Source organism: Lagopus leucura, unplaced genomic scaffold, assembly GCF_019238085.1.
Source record: "Lagopus leucura isolate 7727_CA_CO unplaced genomic scaffold, USGS_WTPT01 Super-Scaffold_100030, whole genome shotgun sequence".
Taxonomy (NCBI): domain Eukaryota; kingdom Metazoa; phylum Chordata; class Aves; order Galliformes; family Phasianidae; genus Lagopus; species Lagopus leucura.
Window position 1 is genome coordinate 742,623 of NW_024962281.1, and position 19,686 is coordinate 762,308.

General features: G+C 47.8%; 1 long non-coding RNA gene across 1 annotated transcript in view; it reads left to right on the forward strand.

Moving 5' to 3' along the window:
• Nucleotides 1-19,686, forward strand: part of LOC122185758 — a 69,779-nt gene that overhangs the window by 29,867 nt on the left and 20,226 nt on the right. The window contains exon 4 of the long non-coding RNA XR_006180971.1: nucleotides 18,026-18,284. This is a non-coding gene — a long non-coding RNA (uncharacterized LOC122185758). The remainder of the gene's footprint in view (nucleotides 1-18,025; nucleotides 18,285-19,686) is intronic.

Consider the following 19,686-nt stretch of genomic DNA (forward strand, 5'->3'; position numbering starts at 1 on the left):
GGAAGTCTTGCTGGTTCCTGGGCTAATTCTGTGTGCCAGGTATGAGCCCTCAGCCCAGTGTGCTGTGGGATGGAGAGGTGCTTTTGGGGCAGCCCCAGCCTGGGAGCAGTGCCTGAGGAGCCCTCCTGCTCAACCAACCATTTCTTACCATTCAAGGGACTAAGCTTCATAATGCACCAGATGGAAACTTCTTAATTTCTGAGAAAAGAAGGTAATCAGAATGCATCTCCCGAAGAAAATAGTCTTTCAGCTTATCCTTGGAAGGATTTTTTTTTTACAGGTTCTGTGTAATTAGAAAATGAAAGTAATAACAAAAGGCTCTTTGTACATAAGTAGACATCCTTGGCTTCAAAACCACGCTTGAATAAGACTAAGAAGAGACTAAACAAGCAGGAAAACATGTGCCTTGTGTTGAACAAGTCCAGGACATACTCAATGAGGGAGAAAAGTCAGCTGCTCCAACCAACAGCTCTGGACCCATAGAAGTTTAACAATTTGGAAAGTGTTTTCTGCTCTCTAACCTATGAAACTTGAGCTCTGCTGTTCTAATTTTACCAATTTACTCTAATTTCCTCTTCCAGTAATGCCAGGATATTCATTTTTCCCCTTTCTGTTTCACTGGATCCATTCTGAGCGTTTTTCCTCTGTTATTCAATACTTCTGCTCAGCCCGCGGCAGCGATGCTTGTAGGTGAAAAAGCCCATGTTGTGGTGCCAACAGAGGAAATGTGAGCCAAACTGCTTCTGTTAATATTTGCGTTTGGGAGTACAAAGCTGAGTTTTCTCTGCAGCACCAGCCCCACTCTCATAGCAAAAGAACCCAAGAAAAATGTTTCTTGGTTAGAAGGAAGGATGCGAAAATATTCATGGAAAATATCTCTTACTCAGCGATGTTTTCAAAACGTAAAGAGAACTTGGAAATGTCAGCTGTCTGCTTAGCAGCTAGAAAGTTTATGCTATGGTCCCATCCCCAGGAACAGTTTCCTATTGCGTCTCATCTGTGCTGAGGTTTCAGGGAGGAGCAGCCCACCTCTGCAACTGCTGGAGGGTGGGATGTCCTGTGCTGCCCAGGCCGGGCCCTTTCGGCCCCTGTGTGTGTGCTTTTGTTTCCCATCTTGTCTTTGAAAGTAGCCCTTAATTCAGACACTGTCTTTTGTTCACTGAATTCACAAACTCCAATCCCTTCAAGGGATGGCATGGGGCTCGATTTTGTGTTCAGCTCTTCCCCTTGGAAGGAAATCTGTTTCACTCTGTGTTGGAATTGATCTCTCCTCCCCTGGGGAAGTTTTCTGGCCACCTGGATGCTGTGCTAAGCTTGCACAGAGGGATGTCCTTTCAAGCTGTGTGGAAAATGGGGCCCAGAAGAAAGCTGGAGAATTCCCAGGAGCCCTACCACAACCCACCCCCCACCCCCCCACCCCCCATAGCAGTTATTGCTCAAAATGTGGCTGATTTGAGGCAAACGAAATCGTTACTGTGGTGCATCGAGTGACCTGCGGGCCGCCTCAGAGCAAAGCGCTGCCGCATCTCCTCTATGGGACAGCTGGAAGGGGGCTGGGAGGAGCGTGCTGCACCCTGAAAGTAGGCTGGTGTCTGCATCTGCCTCCTCCTGGGGCTGGAACGGGATGTGTGCCGGCTCTGCCTCCCCTTTTTCCCACCGCACCTCTGCCCGCGGTTGGGAAGGCGGTGCTCTGCTCTGCGGGGCAGGAGGACCGCCGGCACTCGGGACGTGGGTCCGCGAGCAGCGCCAGCAGCCCGCGGCGGCCGCCCGGTTTTCTCGAGGAGGCGACGATGCTCGGGAGGAGCGCTGAGTTCGGTGGCAGCCCGGGCCGGCAGGTGGCACTCGGGGACGCGCAGCGGCGGGCGCTGCGCCGGGACACAGCGCTGCGCGGGGCGCTCCGGGCCGGGCATCCGGGGGTGCGGGGGCAGCGGTGGTGCGACATGGCTTGCAGCGATAGGTAAAGGCTGTAGGTGGGATGCATTTGCAAAAAGGCGTTGCGGTGCTCAATCACGGAATGGCTCAGGTTGGAAGGGGCCTCTCAGCCCCACGCCTGCTGTGAGCCGGCTGCCCCCTGGCTGCCCACGGCCCGTCCGCGATCTGAGCGCCTTAGGGACGGGGCGGCCGAGTCAAAGCGCGTCTCTAAACAGGGACCGGGCAGACGCTGCCCGATTCAGGAGGAAGCTTTTCCCGCAGAGGGTGGTGAGGCACTGGAACAGGTTGCCCAAGGAGGCTGTGGATGCCCCATCCCTGCAGGCGTTCGAGGCCAGGCTGGAGGTGGCTCTGGGCAGCCTGGGCTGCTGGTTGGCGACCTGCACACAGCAGGGGGTTGGAACTGGACGAGCACTGTGCTCCTTTTCAACCCAGGCCAGTCTATGATCCATGTGTGGCATCGCTGTAAATGTTGCCACAAGCAGCATCATGATTTGCCACAAGTGTTTCTCACAAGTGAGCACAGTAATTAGTGCACAAATTATTGCACGTTGATGAAGTAGTTCTTTTAAAAAATATAATCAATTTGGCAAACGTTTCTTTTGTCTCTCTCTTGTGCTCTGTCACAATGAGAGGAGGAGACATGCAGGGTGAAAAAGTGCTGTGAGCTGCATGGATTTAGTAATTAGTGTCACCTTCATCTTGAAGTTTGCAATTTTTACTCATTAACCTGAAAATAGTCTTGCAATTTTCTTCTCCTAGACTGCTTTTAAAGTAGCAAAGCATTTTCTATTACTTCAAGGTGTCTGAGAACAACTGTCTCTATCACAGTGTGAAGCAGAAGGGAGGCAGGCTGAGAATCATACAGCAATGTTTCAATCGTTGCATCTGTCATCTATTTAACTTCTTGATTTAAGTACTATTTATCTGTTTTATTTCAACTGTCTGAAGAACTGAACTAAATCACTGTCTATATTAAAAGAAGGACCTTCTACTCTCTCTGCACTGCCTAATTGTAGTTAGTAAATAATGCGGCCCCAGTTCTGATCTCATCTGCTGTAGCTATACCCTGGCTTGCTTCCACTGACTGTAAGGAAATTGATTTCTGTTTCACAGTGCTCTGCACAGCCCACTGCACTCTGCACCATCTGTGTGCACTTGCTCGCACCCTGCCATGCTAACGCGGACTCATTTTAGGATGGAGATGAGCAGATCAGACGGAAGCAGCAGCAGCGAAGCCCTGCGCTGCATTCGATGGAGGCAGGGCTGGCCATGGCTGTGCAGCCCCAGCACACGGCTGTCCTGCTCTCCTGAGAGCATCACGTTTGGTTGGCTTGCTCAGTTTGGAGTTTTCTGGTGGTGGTGTTGCCGTTGTCTGGATTTTTTTTAATCCCCAAGCTGTCCTTGTTAAACACGTGCCCTGTCTATTAGCATTCTTGCTACTGCACATGTCTGCTTGTCGTTCCCTGCTGCAGCACAGGGCAGGTTGAGGCTGGCAATGTCCCACTCTGTGGCTGCTCCTTTCAGGGCATCGTGGCAGGGCTGCTGCAGGTGGGCTTTTCACCCCTGCTGCTGCTGGCCATGAAGGGCTGTTTGCAGTTATTGCAGGGGCTGCTCATGGTTATTGTGGGATGCAGCCGCTGTGTTTTCAGTGTGTGTCAGTAACTCTTGCGGAAAATGCCCAGCTTCTCCCAAGACCCCACTCAGCAGCACAGCCAGCCTGAAGCACCCCGTGCCTTTCTGGCTCAGATGCTTTGTACCCCACACAAGGCATGGGAAGAGCAATATCCGAAGCCAGCTGATGGGCCCTCATGGCCAGTGGTGGAATTGTGCCTGGGGATGTTGTCCCCAGGAGGTCAGTGAGGAGCAGGGCGTCTCCCCGCCCCGAGTCTGGAGCTTTCCTGGAGCAATGGGGCCAGCCCTGCTGGGTGCCCCTCTCCCCCATTGCAGGGCTGAGCTCACCGATGTCTCACCACCAAGTCTGGAGATCTGTTCTAAAATTCCTTTGCTCTTCTTTCCCAGCTGCCTTCTTTGGGTTGGGTTACAAACCCACTGACCAGCAGTAACTCAGAACTCCAGAATGTGAGATTTCTTTCTTCTGTGCGCTGTGCTCCAAACAGCAGTTTGCCTCCCTGGACTCTCATATCTCACATGAGCACTGGCAACAGTCAGGCTATTCCTTTGGGTTTTTGCAGTAAAGATCTGTATTATTTTCTAATGGACCAGGTTCTTACAAACAAAATGATTATTTCTTTTGTATGCAGGCCCCTTTTAGTACACCCAAGCTCTCTGTTCAGGAAAGCAGATCTGATGAAACATCCCATTTCAGTGAGGGCAATTTAGGCTAGACATTAGGAAAACCTAGCTGGGGATTAAAATAGCGAGGCAGTGCTGTGGGCTGCCAGCAGAGCTTAAGGAAACTCCATCATGGGAAGTCTTTAAGAAGAAGTTTGGCAGGTATTATCAGGAATGACTTAACGATAATTGATCCTGACTTGGAGCAGGAGAAGGGACTGGACCACTTCTTCTTTTTTGTTCTGTATGATTTCCAAGGATTTAAAAAAAAAAAAAAGTTGGATTTAAACGATTCAGTGTTACCAAATGTTCCCTCCCTTCTTTCTAAAGGAATTTTTCACTAAGTTTCAACCGAATGTGCAAATAGTTGAGCACACTTTGTAATGTATATCCCACGTCAAGGTCTGAGCCCCCGGAGGACGTGGCCCCACCTCCCTACATACTGTAGTGTTTCTCCTCTCCCCCGTCGCTCGGTTTTGCCGTGCTGCCCACGGTGTCTCTGAGCTCCATTTCTCCTCTGCTGCCAAAATGGGGCAATCATTCTGAGAGCAGCAGAGCTGCAGCCGCCTTATGCACCGGGGCTGAGCCAAGGCTCTCATTTCCACCGAGAAGAATTAGGAGTTTTAAGCAAATATTATTCAACTGAACTTGAAGGAAGAGCTGAGCATTCAGAAAATGACTCACTGTGCGGGCGAGGAGCGTGCGCTGCCTGGAGATGTTGTCTGGAGCGCTGTTCTGTTGAATCCATGAGTGCACTGACTAACAGCAAAACTGATGCAGAATGCTGATGGTGCCTTTGACCTTTAAAACCTTTATAAATTTTGTAATTTGCTCACTTTCTAATTAAGAAAAAAAAAAGAAAAGCAGTATTGCAGTATTAGTCATTCTTTACGTTTGCTTTTCTATAGTCAATGAGCAGATATGCAGACAGCTTTTAATGATCAGGATCAGCATTTTAGTACCATCCACTGCAGCACAGTGCATGCTGGAGATGTGGGGGGACGGGCAGCAGAGAGGCAGCAATCCCAAAATAACTCCTTCCACACTAAAATTTGCACGCACAGCGTTTTGAATATTCAGAATAATCAATGTGAAATGGGAACAAATATCGTGCTTTATCTTCAACACGTTTGTCTTTCCTTTCAGACGTTCTATTTGGACTGGGGAAGACTCAGTGCTCAGTGCAGGGCTTGGAGTGTGCGCAAGCAGGGAAGTCTGGCCATGGTTTGTTTGGAAGAGTTTGTGGTGCCATGGGAAAGAGTTTGGTCCATGGCGGATGGAGGGCAGCTGTTAGGTGGCAGCAGGCTGTCCTGCTCTGTGGTGGCTTTGCAAGCCTAGGACAACAGCTGGAGGCATCTGCAATGCTAATAGCAGATAGACACCAGTTACTATTTCCTGATAGAAATGAGCCAGAGCTTGAGTTACTTTCCCAATCCCCATAACTTTGCAGGTTGGAATTAAAATAGAATATTTATGCAAACCGCACAACTGATTTTGGCTTTAGGATGTGAAAAGCTTGCCTGATGAGCTTTTGCCAAATAAAACCACCCTGGGTTTTATTTCACAGCAGCTTTTCCAGGCGAGGATACTTTTCAGAAAATGAAATCCGTTGACCTTGGCCGGGCTGAGCAGTGAGGGCGGGGTTTGTAAAGGTTATAGCCATGTAACTTTCTAAATCAAGTCCCGTCTAAGTGCACTGCATCCAGCATGGCTCTTTCTTTGACCTTCGTGGACTTCCAGCTGAGATCACATGAGAGCAGCAGGGCTGGTTTCCCATCCCAGAGCAATCTTACGGTTCTGAAAGCCTGTGGAACCCCTGAGCAGTGAGCAGCGCTTTACAAGCAGCGCCGTTTTCTGACTTCTTTACAGTGATTGCTCTCTTTGGTCTGTTATTGCCCTCCCTCTATTGCTGTAGGGAGCAGGAGGACCTGTACCAAACATGTGCTTACAAGATCAGATTTCAAAAACAAAACCCACCCAATTTGCTTACCATCACGCAGCTGCATCCAGGCACCTGATTTCTGCCCTTTCTGAACCCTGGCAAACATGCTGGTTTTGCCAGAGCAGCAATGGGCACAAGTATGGGGGAAAGAAATGAGGAAACCAAATGGAAGGTTGACTGAAACCACTTCTGGATCAAACTTTTGACGTTTTTCTCGGTCCTGGTATTTCACTGCTCTGTGTCCCTGCCTGGATTTCTGCTCTGTGTGTGTGGCATCTGTGCTAGTAGCTGTGGCAGTTGTGTGGTCGCTAAAAGCTGTAGCTTCGGGTGAGAAATGGGCAGTGGGAAGAGTTTTCTGTTTTATACACATCTTAGTAGTGCTGAGGAAGAGGATGAGACCTCCTGGAAGCCAGAGGTGGCTTAGGCTGCATGGGGTCTGCAGTCCCTGTCTGGGACAACTCTGCTCAGGGCTTTACCTGCAGTGAATCCTTCCGTGCAGAGCCATGAGCTGCTGCCAGCTCTTCGAGGCAGCCATGGCATTTCTTCTCAGGCTGAAGACGCCTCTGCAAAGGGAAGTTTTTAATCATCAACCTGTCTGGAAATAGTTACTGTCCCCTGCAACCGTAAATATATTCTGTGAATGACTAAATTTTCTACATGCTGGAGATACCTGCCAATTTCTGCCACGCATAGCGAATGTGTGACTTTCTGTCCATAAGCCTCACGTTAAGGTTTAGCAAAATCATGGTTTGACTTTACCCTGTGCAGAGGGACCCAATGACCTCCTCTTCAGCCAGGTGCTCACAGGGGGCTGAAGGAAAGCTTCCAAAAAGCACTGAGCCAATTAATTCTTCTTCACCTGCTAAGGACTGAGCTCCACAGCTTGGCAGCATCCTGCTGAAGCTCACTCTTATATGGCTTAGCTTGGTTGGAAGCTTTGTGAGCCTGAGTGAAGTTTGGGTTCGTGATCATACCCAAAATTGGAGATGTTTTGCTATGAAAAGTGCTCACAGCTCCATTGACTGGCTGTGCTGCCTCTGCAGCATCAATTCTATCCCTGGCTGACACCTTTGATTTTGGAAGTTGTCTCAATTTTCCAGAGAAAAGTATGTACATTAGCTATTTTTGGATAGCGTATATTTAATCTCTTGCAAGAAAGGGAGCAATTCACTTGTTCCCTATTTCCAGAGCCATTACATTTCTCTTAGTGACAGCTCTGAGGAACAGAAATCCTTAACTTGTTTGATGTCTTCATTTGGATGATCGAAAGACACCTAAAAATCCACTTCTGTACCACCGTGCAGAAAAGAGAGTGGAGCATCTTCTGGGTAGAGGTGCTTCTCTTCCATCTTGGATGAAAGGGAATGCTATAAAGACAGTGGGTTTTGGATGGTTCTCGTGTGTTTGGAAGCCAACTGAAAATATTGCTGTCTGTTCATCATTTTCTCTGGTCATTCTTTAATTTTATGTTTAGCTGAGGACAAACTGTGGACTTTGCACCATGTAAAGTGTATTTAGGCTCTGTGCTCAAGTGAGAAATGAGTTGTCATCTGTGCCAGCATCAGAGTGCTCAGGGAGAAATCTGGGACAGTAGCATGGGCTGCCAACGGAAATAACTGATGGAAGATTTGACTGCATTTAATTGAAAACACAAAGCAGCAGCATATTGTGAGCTCCTTGTGATGGAAAAGTGACAGAAAGCGAAGCGGTGACTTCAGAGGGGCTGCAGCACGCAGCCAAGGGCTTCTTGAGCTTGGTTTGCTCCCTATGTGTGTGCTGGGAGAGCTGGGCTGCTCCCGAGTTGCAGAGATGCTCTCTGTTGCTAGGAGCTGCAGGGGCCTCTCCCTCAAATCAGAAAATGCAATCCTTGCTGGGTGTTCCCAGATCAGCAACAGCCCTGAAGTCCTGATGTCTTCACAGATTTGCTTAAAAAAAGTAAAAATACCAAAGCACAGCAGCGGCTGCCCTTGAAATGCAGCTTGGGTTTGTGGTGTTGGTTGATGCAGTGTGTGCAGTCACAGCAGGGACTGCCCTGTGGCTCTGCAGGAGGGGCCTGGTCCCAATCCTGGTCCTGGTCCTGGTCCCAGCTGTGAGCAGCATTCATGGACTGGGCTGAGTGCAGGCAGCTCCGGAGTAGGAGAATGCTGCAAGGTGGAAGCAGCAGCAGTCAAGATGTGGATTTGGGGCCAAGGTAAATAAGAAGCTGAGACAAGGTAAAGAACATAAGGTCATGCCACTGGGGCAGTGCAAAAACACTGGCTCTGTTGCATGTTGGTACTGATGAAGCAGCTTTAATGAGGAGACTGACAGCAGAGGCACAGGCTGATGCTGTTTGGTCTGGTACAAATTAAACCATTTGCTCATCTATAGTACATGTTCGTACACGTAGAAAAGAGGCTGCAGTGTTTAGTCAACAGTTTTTTGTCGATTTTTGTTGTTGTTGTTGAAGCCAGCTATTTTACAAACTGGCTGAAAAGCCACCATCCATTCACAGGAGCTCTTGGGTGTGCTGTGAGCAGTACAGAGCCCACCTACACCTCAGCATCGGCTGCCGGTGATGCTCTTGGTTCCTCTGAGAGGCAGGGATGTGGGAATGCAGATGGAGCACGGCAGCCCCTGCTGCCCCTGCCACACAAATGCCCTCTGTGGATCTTAACCACCATCTGGACACCAAAATCCATGGGTGGACTTGAGGAAAGATGAACACAACCCCTGCACTTTGAAATTATCATGGAGAAAGCAGAGTGTGGGTTTTCTTAATTCTCAACTCCCTTTGTCTCTCACACATGGATGTGGAGAGGCACCGTTCTCTGGGTTTCTCACTTACTCTAAATGAACCTGAGCAAATAGAAACACCAAAATGATGGGAAACTGACATTTGTTAGTCTGGTCTCCAGCATCCCATCTGTGCAGCATGCATCTAAAGCTTGTGCAATAAGGCCAGCACATCTGTAATTAGAAACAGCCACCAGTGGGAAATGGTGCTGCACGTTCTCTATGGTTACCCACAACACAAGCGCTGTAACACGAAAGCTTCAGGCCAGAGGAACAGCTCATTGCCTCCACATCACAGGGAATACAAGGCCAGTTTTTAGGAGCAACGGTGTTTTAGGATCAGGACCTACACACACTGCCCTGCCAGCCTGCAGGTTTGGTATCATAAGCTGTGCTTCAAACTATTTCACCCTGGCGTTAGGTCAGGGCACGGATCAGAGCTCACAGCCCTGCTCAGCCCTCAGCTATGGCATCAGATCCCACTCTGAGGTCTGTGTCACAGAAGAGTGACGTGAGGCAGAAAAACTCTTTCCCAATGAGGAGCAATCCTTCCAGAGGGAAGGGAAAAGGCAGGGTTGGAATTTTCGAATTTCTTTCAAAATTTACAACTTTCACAAACAATTTGCACCAAAACCAGACAAGCGCTGGGTGCCGCTTTAAAAACACTCCTGCAGGGGTGATGTGGCCGGGGCTCCGCTGTGCTGGGCTGTGTCCCCTGGCTTTCACCACCACTTGGCTTCTGCTGTCCCCAGGCAGTGCTCCTGGCTGCAGTGGGTCCCCAGCTGAGGGCTGTGCTGGCAGTGCATGTGCTGCTCGGTTTGGGAGCCGCAGGCAGTTCACAGGGCTGCCCTCATCTTTAGATAAAGGGTTTTAATAAATTGGAAGTAGGAAAGAAGGCCGTCTTAAGCACAGAAAATCTACGCAGGAAACAAGAAACGTGGCCTCCGTTTGTCTGCTCTTTCAGCACTTACAGACAATTATTTCTAGAAACGCAAATTAATTTTCCAGACTAGACCTCACCACAGTCACAAAGTGAAATCACTTCATATAGAAACACTGAAAGACAGGCTATTAGCACCGACTGCCTGGGGTACGTCAGCTTGGCCTCCTTGCAGGACCTGAAGATGAAAATAGCGTAGCTCTTCATCCCCATTCATTGGCCATTTACCAGAGCTATTTCTCCAAGGAAACAAAACGAAGCTGTTCCTGCAGCCCCAGTAGTAGATGCTCTGTCCTCAGGGAACTGATAGAATTTGCACAGAAAGGTCAAATAAACAGCAGAAACATTTTCCAGCCTCTAACTTCATTTGATTAAAAATGAACAGATACTAATTAGTGATATTAAATCAGCCGTATCGATCTCGATCGTGCCAATGGAAAATACTGAGATCTATTTTAAAGACTTTCCTACTAGAGCAGGGAACCGTTTATTTTCCTTACAAAATGAAGTTTCTCCTCAGATTTTCCACCTGCATTTGTTGGGAGCAGTCACTGTTTGCAGGCCCCCGGTGACGCTGCTGGCTGTATTTAGGTGCTGTTTTCCTGAGTTTGAACTGCCTTTGGTGGGCAGTGCTCAGAACCAGTGATCCCAGTCGCCTCCCACACCGTTGGTTGGATGTGCTGAAGCAGGGGTGGTGCCGGGCTGAGCAGCGAGGAGGAGAGCACAGATGTCGATAGGAGGGAAATTATTTTCTTCTGAGAACTCTTTCAGCGAACTCCAAATGTCTGGGGGACGCTGCAGAGCCCTTGAACGTGCTTCGTGGTGGCCAAGGTGTCTGAAGGCACTGCAGGAAGGCCAGCTCTGCAGAGCGGCCACGCGGGCTCACACCAGGAAAGCTCTTAGGGCGCAGGGATGGTGGGCTGCCATCGCTCCCCAGCAGAGCCGTGCTGGCAGAAGCGTGTTCAGAAAATATGGAAGAGGAAAATTACTTTTATTTTCATTGGAATCCTGTAAGTGTCTTTGACAATCGTTGCCATAATGTTGTTTGTACAAGCAGGGGTACCGTATATGAAGTATGGAAGCATTGCCACGTTATAAATATAAGAGCTAGGTTAAACCTGAGATCCTCTTGAGTGTCTATGGGATGCTGCCATTCTACTGACATATGGTAATGTTTTCTCCCAGTAATCTCCCACAGAAGTAGTTCTAGGCCAACTCGTCATACATACAATATATAGCAGAGTTTATAAAGTTATTAGAGCAAAAATGTTTTCAGAGATCCCATTTCACTGTTCAATATGCGTCTTCAGCAGAAGAAATCTAAACAGATACGTTAGCTGCATGTAGAACTCCTTTTAATATTTACTCTGACGGTCCTAATGGTGGATTTCAGCCAAAATGTTTGTGCAGCTTCATGCCTGGAGGTTTCTCCTTCAGATTTATAGCTGCATGTTTTCCTGTGTGATGGATGATAATTTCAAACTGCTGCTCTCTTCAGTCTTCAGAATGCCAAAAAGACAGTTCTTGTTGCAAGCTACAACTCAGAGCTCAAGCCAGATTCTGCATGCAGTTCATGTCAGGGTTTGTAGGGGATGGAGGCTGCTCTGTGCACAGTAACAGAAGGACAGGATCTGGTCCTGCAGGGTTCAGTGAAATGGTAATAAATAATATTAATCTACAACTACTAAACAATTATTTTAGCTAAAGTAAACAATCTGAGGCACTATCAGGATCTTTATGGCAATTTAAAATCTTCTGCATGAAGTTTGCTTTCTGCAAAAGCTGTCTGTGCACCCAGCATGGGGCTCAAGCCTGGGTGAGATCCGAGTGGCAGAGCCTCATACAGCTCCACGTGGCCGTCAGCCCATCCGAAATTACTGTATTCATTAAACATTTATTGCAAATATAAACCTTCCCTCAGCCCATCTGCAGTAAACATAAAACATATTTCTGGTGCACCTGGATTGCTCAAATTCCTTCAGTGACTGATCATGAGTTTACACTAACCCTGGAGCTCCGCAGCGATTCCTTTTGTTTGCTTGTTTGTATTCAGTCTAAATCTAAAGACAGAAGGCAATTAAATAATGAGATTAGCACAAATTCTGATGTGTTTTTACTGAATAGCTGGTTGCCAGTACATGTCATCATCACTATTTGGCTGCAGGCTTAGGTATCCACGTACAACACAGACATTGCTTTAATGGGTATTTTCAAAATCTCTTAGGATACCATTCTCAGAACCCATTCTTCTCAGTTTCCTCTCAGTTCTCCAGCAAGCCTTTGCTGCTCGGGGAGCCCTTGCCCACTCAGCTCTGGGTGCCAATGAAAGTGACATCAGTGGCAGGAAATACACCGCATGCCGTGCTATGGGGGTGGCCCTCCCAGCCTATTCACCGCCTGTAGCATCAGAGTGAAATAAAAGACTTGATATCAGACACACACAGCTTTGAAACAAACCTTCACAAAATTCAATGTCACAGAACGCATCGACCTGCTTTACAATGAGGTTCTGCCTCCACCTAACTGTAGATGATCCATACTCTTGCACGCTAGGAGCAGAGAGGCCAAGTGCTCATGCATGTTATGGGTCGGATGGCGGTGGGTGGTGCTGCTGAGCTCTGTGGTGCAGTGCTGAGGAATTGGGAAAGGTGCTGGGGAAGTGTGGCTGCAGGGGTTCCTTCCTTGACATCACTGGACGCAATTTTATGCTAAGTAAATATCTGCATCCGTTTCATTCCAACCTCTGTAACCAAACCTAAACTAACTAAATAAGGCTCTGCCCAAGAACATATATTTTGGTTTGGTTCCTAATTTTAAGGTTTAGATAAAACTGAAAAGATTTGGTTTTTATCATCATTCTTCATTCCCAGCTGGCATCTAACTTCCATGAATGAAAGCAGACTGGCTTCTCTCCCGTAGCTCATTTATCTAGGCCAAGCTGAAACATCTGATTATTATTATGTGGCCTTATTGACAGACCGGTTCAAGATTCCCAGGGCAGAATTGGAAGAGACAGTTTTAATATCCCCTTCGACAACGTTTTCCAGGAACAGAGGTGTTTATTTAGATATGGGCGCAGCTCTCCACGGCTCTGCATCGGTCCCAGCTCTGTCCTGGCTGAGCAGAGCCACAGTGGGGCCGGGCGGCATCCCGTGAGCTGGCGGTGCAGGGTTGCCCACGGCCGCAGATCGGGTGCCCAGCACTGCTCTGCCTGGCACTGCTGCCAGCCCCATGGTTGGCACAGCGCGGTCAGAGCGGCGCGGCCGGGACTCGCCGTGCACGTACTGCATGCGTTCGTCAGCTGTGGAAAGAACGGAGGCTCTGCAGTTATCCTGGGAATGCCGCACTGTCCGCTCCACTCCTTATCACGCCAGCGCTGGCTCCTGAAGCTGTCTAGCTTTTGGCAGGGATTCCCTGGCTCTCCTGCAGGACGAGGTGTGGATGCGGGACGTTCCCTGACTCTGTGCCCACTGCTGCTCTCCGTGCCCCATTTCTGTCCTTGGGTCTGGTTCTGAGCGCGGGCGCTGGGAGCCGGGCTGCCGCTCGCTGCCTGCAATATGAAACATGTCTCATGGTTTGCAGGGCTTTGAGCAAGAAATGTCTCAGCTTGTGATTTTCTGGTTTTCATAAGTCTGAGGTTCTCTGATGCTGTGGGACTGTTTTCATCTTGATTTACTTTCTGGGTTTGAAAAATTTGAACCCGTACATCCATCTGTAGTTTGTGCCTGTCTGCACAGCACTTCACCAGGCTGCTTCCTGACCTTTTCTTCAGCACGGGACGATACAAGATTTCTATGCTGGAGTAAATGGAAGGATGCAAAACGCTCTTGAGGCGGTTTGCTTCAGTCCAACTTACTGTTCTCTTTTATGCCATCATACTTTTTATATTCCTTCCCCTAGTTCCCTACAATATCACCCCAAATTAACTGGCATTGTGTTTCCTAGCCTTTTAACAACTATTAGAGTGGTTTTACTAAGTGATTGCTAATAAAGACTTTCAGGCTTCCTAAACACAATCATGTATTAAGAGAATAAAGGAGACAGCGTGCTGTGCTTCACAGGTTTATTTCTTACTACCAATTAATGGCTTTGAATGAAGCTGTAATTGAGCGGTGACTAATACTGGAGATGAAGATTGTCTTATCTCTATTATTTAGACCTCGTTCATCACTTTTACAGCAATACAGAGTAATAAAAATAATAACACAATATAGCAGCTTCTCCAAAGATTTTAATTTGTTTATCAAAATCACAGCACCAGCCCACAAGGGCACTTAGAAAGCCAGAATGCCTTGGGATACTCAAGGCTCAAACCGGGATGGAGAAAAGCAAGGGAGGTTTCTGCAGCACCACCCCATGCCCGGGTACGTAGGGCAGGAGAGGCACTGAGAGGGATGGGCAGAGCAGAGCCCTGGGAAAGATGGGGATCAGTGCTGAAACCTGAGTCCAGATCAGCTGTTCTGGCAGAATCCTACCCTGTTGGTCCCATTTTGCAGATGGGACCCAAATCCGGACAGTCGGTGGCCAGGCTGGGGTGCTGGGTAGCCCTCGTGCAGCCAGGTCCCCTTTGGCTTTTCCCCATCATTGTCCTCCCATCCCAGTCCTTCTTCAGTGAGACCAAGGGGTTCCTCAGCGCCTGCAGATCTGTGTGTTGTTTATAAATACGTGATGTACTTAGAAAAGTGCTGTTCAATTTACCAATAATGCCGTATTTATTTTTCCCAATTGTATCCAGTCGCTAAGTCATAATTCTGCATCCTATTGGCTGACTGAAATGGTTTCTCAGGAAACTGGCAATTAAGGAGTGGGGAAAATGTCTGTGAGTCACAGATACTTATAAACAACAGGGATTGATTGCGCTGCAGCAGAATCCAGCCGAGTCCCTGCCCAGTCCCTGTGCCATGCCATGCCGTGCCAGGCTGTGCTCTGCACTATGGACTGGGGGCATTGGATTGTTGCTCCATCCCGAGGCAACCACTGCCCCACTGGGCCCATTCTGGGGTTAATTGGAAGCACTTTGGTTCATCCCCAGCCCCACTTCCTTCATGTGGTGATCATCATCAATGCCATCACACTCTGCTTCCTCCTGCGCTGCTGCAGAGCCCACGTGCTTTTCCCTCTCCAGCTGCAGGCAGGCAAGCCAGATGGTGCCCACTGCTCTGCGCATTTGGAGAAGGAAAGCAAAGGGCGCCTGGGGTCCCCAGTGGTTGTCACACCATTCCTGGCCCCCTCTGGCCCCAGTTCTCCTTACCAGTTGCGTTCTGCTGAGGGATAAGCAAATACACAGACCTCCCAAAATAGCCCCAGGTGACCAAAAACAAAAGCGACCAAACAAAAAAACATATGCAGGCTCTGCTAGCAGTGTGCTGGGGGCGTCACCTGCAGTGGTTCTGGGGCTGCTGTGCTGCAATGGGATGGGCCGTGTTTGGCAGGGATCCTGCATCTGGCTTTAAGCAGCTCTTCTGCTATTCAAGGTGCATCGGTTGGAAAAGGGATGCAGTTCTGAAATAATTCTTCTACTGTCATATGGGGAGCTGATGAGGGAACTAGAAATAGATCTCCATGCTGGCAGCACCCTGTGATGCGCTGTGTGATGCGGTGCTGCAGATGCAGGCTTGGTCTCCTTGTCTTTTATCCACAGTTTCACAGAAACTTTCAAAAATTTCAGAAATCTCCCCTTGCTTCTTTATCTGCCTTTCAGCTCTACTTACAGCTTAATTTCTATTAGCTGTGCCATTATCTCTTCCTTGAGTTCTGACATACATTACTCTGAAATACAAAAATCTTTTTTCATATTAAAGCTAATCTACAATTTTGATTTAATAAATTGGACCACGCTCAAGGAAATCAGAGTGAAATATCAGCTTGTTAAGTTTCATATCACCAGCCCCCTGATAGGTATAATATGGCAATTTCTGGCGAATAAATTATCAGAAAGTTTTATATGCTGTGTCTAATCACAATTTCTATCAGATAGAAATTACCACCTATTTCCCGAAGGATGGATTTTTTTTATTATTCCTCTATACAACTGTGAAATTAATTATGCCATTTAGGGTGGGAGTTTATGAAAAAGACACAGAGGGTGGTTCTTTGGGAATTATCTCACTGATGTTACTTCAACCATCCAAATAAACACAAGGGATTCATTTTAGAGGGAGGAATAGTCATCAAATGCTTTGATTCCGCGTATCAACTCTCTCCCGCTTCAAAGTCTCGTCTTTATTATTTAGCACCAGCTCTCATCTTCCCTGTTTTTTTTAAATGCCCTCTTCTGTTCAGCACTTTTGAGACATTTTCCTAAGTGGGTTGTTTTTTCCACCGGCCCTTGTTGAGCTGCATCATTATTCTGCATCTTAACAGCACTCTAATCTTCTCCCTAATTACATGTAATGAGTATTTTGGAGTTGACAGAAGTACATCAAGACCTAATAATAAAGAAAATGACTAAATCTAGTCTTCCAATTATATTCTATTAGCTCAGATGGTTGGCATCCAGTAGATATAAAAATAGGCATTATTAAAATCCTCCAATCTTCCCTTGGTATTTCATCCCCTACCTCACATTGTGTTTCCACAACCACATCAACAAGTCTTCTCTGCCTGGGCCAAGATGTACGGAGTCAGAGTGGAGCATTTAGCACAGAGTCCTCTCCGGGTTGGAGATGAGGCCAATGGCAACCGAGCGCTGGGGACAGGCTTTAGCACTCAGCTGTGAAGTCCCATATTGATTAAATGTGCTCAAAATATAGAAAGGTGCTAAACATGATGCTCCCCAGCATGTTGAGAAGCGAGGGCCTTCAGTATTGCTTAGGATAAGCATCTTTTTTTCCTATGACGTATTAGAAAGAAACAAATCTGCTATCAGAGCTGGATAGGTTCTGGTGGTTATTCATTCATTCTGAAGTAGGAGTTCTGAAATGGCACTGAGCCCAAGTCCCACCATTGGTACCCAACCCTTCCTGGGGTCAGGATCTCAGGCTGATATCCCTCTGACTTTGGCACCTAAATGCAAAAATGCATCATAGTTTATGTAACCTATAGGGAAGTGTTGCCCTCATTTTTTCCCCAAGCTTCTTCTCTTCTTCTGTTGCAGTCCTCTGTAATGTGTTGAAATACTTTGAAACATGGTTCAAATGTTGAAAAGGTACCTCCTAGCCAACAGAGGATAGATACAGAAGAAAGTTTAAACATTTGATCGTATCCTAAGTCGCTATCTTGTGCCTTCAAGAAAGCTCTGTGGGCTGCTACTTTCCCTGCTCTCCTCCTCAGACCAGGGAGTGTTTGGAATTGATTCATTAAAATCAAAATGAACCATCAAATGCAAATCCAGGTGCAGCTTCACTACTTGAGAAGAACTTTTTGAAAAACATGAAGATTTGGATGCTCTGACCCAACCCCATTCACTGCCTTCCCTGCTCCCAGGAAGTTCTCAGACTAGGAGCCAAACCCGCACCGTTCTCAGCTCTTTGCTTTCTCTTCCTCAGCCCACCAGTGAGGGCCACATGCTTTGCTTCCCATCCCTCAAGAGTCCCATCTCGTACCACTGAGATGCATCTCAGAACCTTCAGACAGCCTGGAAAGCCATTTCCCACAGACAGTGCTGAAAGAACATGTCAGATTAGAGGCGCTCCCTGGTGAAGTGCCATTGGGAAGCACAAGTGTGATCAGACTCTGAGATGGCCCATTAGCTGCTTGAGTGGTGGAAATGAAACTTGTTAACAATTCTGCTGTTCCTCACAGACGAACGGCCCCAGTGTGGTTTAACCCAGCTGATCTATCCTGAAGACAATTATAGGATGCAAATATTTATAAACCACCCAACTTTATGCCCATGGACACGTTGAAGCCCATCTCTGTGTTCCTGATGCAGCCTTCCCTGCTGACAGGGCTGCAGCCCGCTTGCCCTGATTCATGTTTTGTGTATCCCACACTGAGGATTGGAGGAGCTTTGGAGGAACCTCCATGAGGACACAGGGGGCTCTGCCCAAGGCAGGGGGGACCCTGGTGAGCAGAACTGACACCATACCCAGGAGCAGAGTGCATACAAATAGCTTCTGTAGGAACAGATGTCCCATGACAGGCACAAAAATAATCTTTTTGTCTTTTTAATGACTGTCACCACCCCATTTTCCTCCCCCCAGAACAGAACTGTCGGCTCCAAACGTGCCTCGGGGAAAACAGCCAGACTGACAGGAGGGAAAGGGCCAGGGCACAGCCGAGGACTGCCGTCAACCTGAAGCTGAGCACTCCAGACACAGTGTGATTTATACGCCCTGTCTGAAATAATGGCTTCAGCAGAAGAAAAGCCCCTATTGAAATTGCTGCTGTCACTTCTGCTTCCTGTTTATAGTGCTGGATTCGGTTACACAGATGTCAGTGGTGCCATCACTGTGCTGACAGGTATGGGAAAATATAAGAACATGAGCTCTCAAATCACATTTTGGTGCCAATATCTTCCTTAGCAATAAGAGAAAGGAGGAAAACAATTTCAGAAAAACTGCAGTGTGTAACCACAGTCAGTGCCGAAGCAGAACAATTATTGTTGCTATAAAGGAATGTGTGATGCATCATCCGCTCCTTAACCACTCCTGTGGGAGAAGGAAGGGTTATCGGGGGACTCGAGGGGAGCAGATATCTAACCCCGATCTTTAATAAAGGAGCTGGAGAGAAATCAGGAAATTATGCACTTGTAGGGTTGATCTCAATGGTAAATATAAGTCTACAGAAATTAATAAAGGATGAGGTCACACAACAGCTGGAGGAGTTCGATCTGATTTTAAAAAAATACTCCAGATGGCTTTTTGAATCTATTCTTTAAAGGAATAAAACCTTACCTGGCAAATCTATAGGACTGCTTTCCTCAGCTGAGTGAGGAAACAAGGCCAGATGAGCAGCAATAGCACCTGGTTGTAACAGGAACTGCATATCCTGGAGCCACGCAGGGAGGGCTCGGCATCACCAGGTGATGGCTCAGAGCTGCATCATGCACCCAGAGATTGCTGTGGGGCTGTTCATGGAAAAGAAGCCTCTGTGGCAGCTCAGGCCTGGTATGCCCCACTCCCCTTGCAGCCATGTGGGCACAGCACAGCCACGGGGACACGGCACAGCTGCAGGGACATGGCACAGCCATGAAGACATGGCACAGCAGGCTGTCCCAGCGCCAGGGCTCATCGCTCTGCACACACCGGAGGTTCAGGCAGGGCCAGGGAACTGAGAATAGCTGCGTATACGTTCCTGAAGAATGTCTGGCTTGCTTTCAGTGAGTGCTATACAAAACTGCCTGTTGTACTCGGAGCATTTCACAGACTGTCCTGCATAGCTGATTCCTTACCCAACACGCGCTTGTGTTTGAGGTTGGAGCCAACCAGTGTATACTAGCTAGCATAAGGGTTAGATTTGGGACTAAGCCGTTGTCCCACATTACGGGCTGCATGGACTGGCTCCAGAGGGTAGGAACTGTAGAAAAATGCAGTTTGAGCTGAGCTCTGTTCATGCTCTGCTCAGGTTTTTGCATGAATTCAAAAAAATCATGAATTTCATGAATTCCGTTAGCTCTGTTTCCAAGACTCATCCAACATATAAGTTTCTTTTGGTTTTAAGACAATATGTTGTTTTTACTTCAGCCCTTAAATTGCAGTAAAATACTCATGACTGGGAAATGCATCAGAGCAGACATTTCAGAGCCCTCGCAGCTGGGTGGTCTGTCCATGAGACACCGCTCAGTCCTGCAGGCTTCGCCTTCCTGTAGCTTGCACATTTTCCATGGAGAACTTCTAGTGAACTTCTAGCACTGAGCGAACAC